Source organism: Sceloporus undulatus, chromosome 2, assembly GCF_019175285.1.
Source record: "Sceloporus undulatus isolate JIND9_A2432 ecotype Alabama chromosome 2, SceUnd_v1.1, whole genome shotgun sequence".
In the NCBI taxonomy this organism is placed as follows: domain Eukaryota; kingdom Metazoa; phylum Chordata; class Lepidosauria; order Squamata; family Phrynosomatidae; genus Sceloporus; species Sceloporus undulatus.
Window position 1 is genome coordinate 39,984,190 of NC_056523.1, and position 6,331 is coordinate 39,990,520.

Below are 6,331 nucleotides of genomic sequence, written 5' to 3' on the forward strand. Positions count from 1 at the left end.
CTATTAAGGGAGTGGTGGGTGGGAATACAACCACAGCAATGTTACATCATTTTGTAAAATGAATGTTGTTGTCTTCCTTTAATCCAAATAGACTAAAGTTAACACAATTGATTGTTGTGTTTATAAAATAAATGGGGCAAATAAGTATCCCTTGTAGCCTTCTAAAACATGAACTAAAGGACACATCACAAAAGAAAAGTCCATCCCATCATTAATGTGATGGTGGGTACAGGAGATTGCCATACTTTATGCTTCCTATTTGATCAGTCTCCACTAAATCATAATCATCATCAATAACATTTATCACATATACTACATATATATGAATAAAACCTTTGGAGTTACATTTTCTGAAATGTTGGAATGCATGGTTGAAACAAGCACAAGTTTGTATTTTTTTTTAAAGCAGAATAAAACTGGCATGTTTGTTGGTGTGACCAGGTTTGTAATAATGCAACATGAGGAACTGTGCTCAGATGAAAGCTTTCCTGTATGGAAAGTTTTCATGTGCTGGTGATTATTTCTTGTGGATATTTCTCAGCAAGGGATGCCTTTAGTTTGGGAAGTGGTAGAAAGTGAAGGCATAATTGTTATAGTTGCAGTGGGCTTCCTATACCAGGATTCTGTAGGATGAAGACATGACAGTTAAAGTAATGCCAAACTGCATTATTTATACAGTGTAGATGCATTCTGTGTGTGTCTTTTTAGTACATCCACAGATACACACACACACACACACACACACACACACGGAGGGAGAGAGAGAGAGAGAGAGAGAGAGAGAGATATTTTTAAAATGTGTATGTTTAACTGAGAATCATTTAACATAGCTTTCTTGTAACTATTTAAGGTGCTTATATGATGGATCTCATCTGGCTGGCCATTCCATAATCTGGGAACGACTGCCAAAAAGGTCCTCTTAGCTGTTGCAGACAGGCTTCAACAGATTCCTCCTAGAGGGCCTGAGCATGTGGAGTGGATTGTACGGAAGGAGGTGGTCCCGAAGATAGGTTGGACCCAAGTCATTTAAGGCTTTAAAGGTAATTTAAACACATTGTACTGAGCTCAGAAACTGATGGGCAGCCAGTGAAGTGATCTTACGATCAGTGTTATATGGTCTCGCCTAGTTGTCCCTGAGACCAATCCGGCTGCCATACTCTGTACTAATTGAAGTTTCTGAAACAAGCACAAGGATAGCCCCATGTAGAGTGTGTTCCAGAAATCAAGACAGGAGGTTGCCAGGGAATGTACCACAGTTTCAAGGTCACTAACTTCCAGGAAAAGGCATAGCTGGCATATCATCTGAAGCTGATAACAGGCACTCCTGACTGTTGTGTTTATCTGATTCATCATCTGGCGCTATGGATCTAGGAACAACCCCAGACTGCAAACACAGTCCTTTGATGAGAGTGTAACTTGATCTAGGACTGGAGGTTGTATCCTGATACCTGGATTTGGGCCACTACTGTGAGTACCTCCATTTTGTCTGGATTCAGTTTTAATCTGTTTTCCCTCATGCCGTCCATTACTATATAACAGAAGAAGAGAGAGCTTTAAACCAAACATAAACACAGGATAATACTGTAACATCATTTAAAAATATTCAACAAAAAAACCTAGAAAGAATAATTCATTAAGGTTAAATTTGTCCCCTCCCTCCCCCACATGCAAAAAAATGGTCTAAGAACAACAGTTTTTAACTGTCTCTAATCAGATTATCTGGGAAACAGTGCAAATCTTTTAACATAGATTTTGTAAGTATAAAGTGACAGGTGTCAGCTGGTAGTTTTTCTGGACCATGTTCAATGATTTGTATGTCTTAGTAGAAAGAGGCTGGAACTGTTTTTCAGTAACTGCAAGACAAATGATCTCTGCCCACTTCATCTCCAGAATGTGTGATATAGCTGGTCTGCCAAGGCTCTCTAGGGTGATATAATCAAATATCCATGCAAAGGTTTCTTTCCATTGCATTAGCTGTTACAGTCAGTGGAAACCCCCATCAGAGTCTTGCCTGTTTTGTCATCACAATGTGCTCATCATCCCCAAGTGCCTGCTGGATCATGCTGTTGACATATGCCCATTTGGTCATGCTGATCAATGCACAAAGATGGAAAGTTGCCATTTCAAAATTCTCCTCAATCACACAAACATCCTTAATAGTGTTATGCTGGACTCCACCCTTTTGTTGTTGGCTACTCATCAAAGGGAAATGGAAAACCAGCTACTTGAGCACTTTCACAGCACACAGTTATAGCACTATGATTTCACTTTAAATTTAATGGCAACATCCTATAGAATCCTGGGATTTTCAGTTTAGGGAAGAACATTTAGAATTCTCAGCCTAAGAGCTCTACAAACTCCAGGACTCCCACAGGTCATTGCCATGGCAGTTAGAGTGGAATCAATGCTATTACTATATAAATGTGGAACACCTCTTAAAAGTTACTAAAAAGAAACTATGGGCCCGTACAAACAGGCCAAAATAAAGCTGCTTCTGGTCACTTTGGAGGTATGCTGTTTCAATTATGAATGCGTCCTAAGAGACCAGCAGCCATGCCAAAGCCACACTCCAGTACTAAGGACTGGAGCATAGCTTTGGTGCAACTTCTGGCCTCTGAAGATGCATGCATCATTGAAACAGCATACAAAGTGACCCGAAGCAGCTTTATTTTGGCCTGTCTGTACGGGCCCTATGATAGTTATGTTATAACAAAAATACTTTTGAGATACGTAACTGATTACTTTTAAAAAGTAAGCTCTGTATGACCATAGAGAATGGCAAACTCCTTGCAGAGCTTTCTTAAGGATCTTGCAAAGCAAAAGGCTGAATTGCAGTCAACTGCAAGGATTCCTTTGGAGGTGTAAGCCTCTGTCTGGCTGTGTGAAATGGACAAAATCACAACCTAGTCCAATATATTTCTGTGATTTTTCAGAAACTATATGTATATACAAACAGATGGACAGATAGATGAGGCGCTGGAAGGAACCAAGAGAGAAACAGAAGGGGATGGGGTGGGGTTGTAAGCATGCTAGGAATCTGTTTGCCACTGTGACCTGTAGTGGGGCTACTGATGTTTCATACACATCATTGTTCAGTCCTTGCAGCCACTTGTTTGGAATCATAGATGCCAGAACTTGAGTAACATCACAGACAGCAATGCCAGTAAGACCATTTAGCAAGATCCAAGCTATCTCAGTATTTTCCTAGGACAGTCAGCTACAAACCTGCTTGATCTCACTTGTTCAGACATGTAAGTGCAGAAGGGATGGCTTATTGCCTCACAACCTCTACCAGGGCATTGCACAGGCTAGTTGGTGGGTCAGTTCTGGTCCTTTGAGGACAGTTGCATACTGTGTTAGAGATCAATCACTTCTGGTTGGTGCATTCTAATCAGGGTGACCAGTTGTCCTAACTGCAAAGGAGAACAAGGCACCCTAAAATGGAGGACATTTGAGGGAAATGGAGGACATTACTAAATAAACAGTGAAAACATGAATGTAATTTCATGCTTCTTAGTTAAGCTTGGATTGCAGGACCTTTTGGAATTCCTCCTGGACAGAAGTTTGAAAGGTAGGTCATGTCCTGGAAAAGGAGAACATCTGGTCACCCTGATTCTGGAGGCCATGGAGTATGGCGTTGGCAGTTGTGTAGACAGATGGAGATATCAGTGCATTCCAGTGGTCAGGTGTCCTAACCACAAAGGAAGACACGGCCCCCACAAAATGTAGGACATTCAAGAAAAATGCAGGGCCTTACCAAATAAAAGCTTAAGACACTACAATAGATATAAATTCATGCTTTGTTGAATTCATTCTTAAAAATGGAAGACCTTTTGAAATTCCTCCTGGGCAGAAACTTGGAATGGAGGACGTGTCCTGGGAAAGGAGGACGAGCTCTGGTCGCACTGAACCCTCTCACTGGACATACCTTGGCAGAATTCAACTAATAAGGAGTTTATGCATTTTTAAAAAGGTAAGGAAAGGGAAAGGGGAAAGGAAAACACACTGTCAGTCTGCAGATGAGATTTCCTAAAGGGAAAAATATATCTATCATGCCTAATATTTGCTCACAGAGGGGGCAGGTATTCACAACTGGTCCTCTTGGCTATATGGGGTGGTGGTGTCCTCTTCCTCCAACCAGAGCCTTTCAGAGCCATCCACTTTCTCAGGTGCTTCCCAGCCTGCTTTCCAGGGACATCCAGCTGGGAGGGAGTGGCAGCAGGCAGAGAGAGAGAGAGAGAGAGAGAGAGATACCTGAGCAGGCAGGAGATGCAGCTGGGAGGCACTACTGTCTGAATCAAAGAGCATGCCAGGACTGGACTTTTGGCAGCACCTTGCCCTTGGGCAGCAGGCAAAGAAGGAAGAGGAGAAGAGGGAGAAGGCAGCTGGCAGGAAGGCACTCCCATCCCCAGCAGCCTAAGGAGGAGGAAGAGGAGGAGGAGGGAAAGGGGTGTGTGCGCCTGCCAGGGAGAAGAGGGCAGCTGTGCCAAAGAGGAAGCAGCCCATGCCACCCTCTTGCTGCCCAGTGTCCTGCTCTTGAAGCCCCTCTCGCCTCCTTTTCTCCCCTGCAGCTTTGGAAGGAGAAGGACCGGGCAGGTTTTTTTCAAGGTAAGGCGGGCTCCCAGAGGAGCTTCTGGTTGCTCTTGGTAACGCTGCTGGTGTGTGTGTGTGTGTGTTTCAGCATCGTGGCAAGAAGACCCAGAGACACACTGGGTGGGTGGGGGACTGTGCATGCAGGAGATCAGGGTGGGCACCCACTTCACCGTCCCCATCACTGCCATGCCTGGGCTTCGCACTTGGTTTTGGAGGGAGTGTCCCTACCTGTGTCTCTCTCTGTGTGTGAGAGAGAAGATTCTGCATCCACACTGGGGAAATAACCCGGTTTGGACCCGCTTTAACTTGTTGTCTGGCTCTTTGCTATGGAATTCAGGGAGTTGGAGTTGGTTGTGGGGCCCAGAGCGGAGCGTCTCACCTTAAGCGGGAGGGAGGCCACAGTTGTTACCCACTACACACACACACCCTGCCTCTCTCTCTCTCTGTGTGTGTGTGTGTGTGTTAGGGCATGTGTTGGGGAAGCAATACTCACAAGCAGCCCATGCCACCCAATATTGCCTGGAAAAGGAGCTGTTTTGCTGGTTATTTTATTTCGGGCTGGGGGCGGCTCTCTCTCTCTGTGTGTGACACCTCTCTCTAGTTCCTTCCCAGTTGTCACCGGCTGAACAGGCTGGCTGTTTGCAGTAATAAGCGAAACCAAATACAATAGCGTTCTCTTTGTGTGTGTGTGAAGGCATGTGTGTGTGTGTCTGTGGGGAGCAATTCACAAACACATCACCCAATCTCTCTCTCTCTCTCTCTCTCTATATATATATATATATATATATATATCCATCCCCCCATCCTTTTGGGCCACCATTCTAGGTTTCCACAAGTCAGAGGAGCACCTGCTGCCTCCAGCAGAGAGAGCCCCTTTCCCCGGGGACCCTGGGCCTTTCTGGCCCTCCCCTCCGAGGCAGCAGCAACACCGTCCCTGCTCTGGGCTGTGTGTTTGTGTGTCTCTGTGGGTGAGTGAGTGAGTGTGCAGAGCTGGGAGAGATTTGGGAGGTTTCGGGTTTGGTTGCCATGGCTCCCTGGAAGCTCTGCCGAAGGAGATATTGATGCCAGTCACGAAGAAGGCACCCTCCTGCCTGCTGCCTTCTTTCCTTCCCGCGCGCTGAGAGGGTTTCGCCTTCTTCTTCTCTTCCCGTCTTCCTCCCCACTCTTTTTTTCTTTTCCCTCCTCCTCCTCCTCCTCTTCTTCTTCCCTGTCTTCCTCTCCCTTTTCTTTTGCCTCCCTCCTCCTCTTCTTCCCTGGCTCTCTCCCTCCTTCCTTTCCTCCCTCTGTTTTGCCTTCCTCCTCTTCTTCTTCTTCGCAGTCTTCTTCCTTCCTCTCTCTTTGCCTCCCTCCTCCTCCTCCTCTTTTTCTTCTTTCCCCCCTTTTTCTGGGGCTTCATTTCAGGAGGAGTGGGACAGTCTCCTCGCCCAGGTCCTGCCTCTTTCTCCAGCCAGAGACTCCACAGACACACAACACCACACAACCCACACACAGAGACACCCGCAGAGAGCGAGAGCGAAGCTGCCTCCTGGAGGCCCGCCGTGCCCCTGGCAGCCCATCCACCTGCCCAGGTAAGGGACTGCCCTCTGCCTAACGCTCCTCGGAGTACTCTGGCGCAGATGATCTCAATGGCGTGGATTATTTTAATATTGCATTGTTTAATTCTCTTTTAGGGGACGAAAAGGAGGGATTTGGAGGATTTTGCAGGGAGTTCTAATATGTAAACCGCCTCCATGATCTT

At 45.8% G+C, this 6,331-nt stretch overlaps 1 protein-coding gene across 5 annotated transcripts in view; it reads left to right on the forward strand.

Moving 5' to 3' along the window:
• The first annotated feature begins 4,208 nt into the window (after positions 1–4,208).
• Positions 4,209–6,331, forward strand: part of CHL1 (cell adhesion molecule L1 like) — a 313,645-nt gene continuing 311,522 nt past the window's right edge. For 4 of the 5 annotated variants that reach the window (XM_042452044.1, XM_042452047.1, XM_042452046.1 and 1 more), the window contains exon 1: positions 5,909–6,161. The gene's annotated coding sequence lies outside the window, so the exon portion shown is untranslated. Of the gene's footprint in view, positions 4,609–5,908; positions 6,162–6,331 lie in introns of those variants that run through there. The other variant, XM_042452045.1, reaches the window with a different exon arrangement.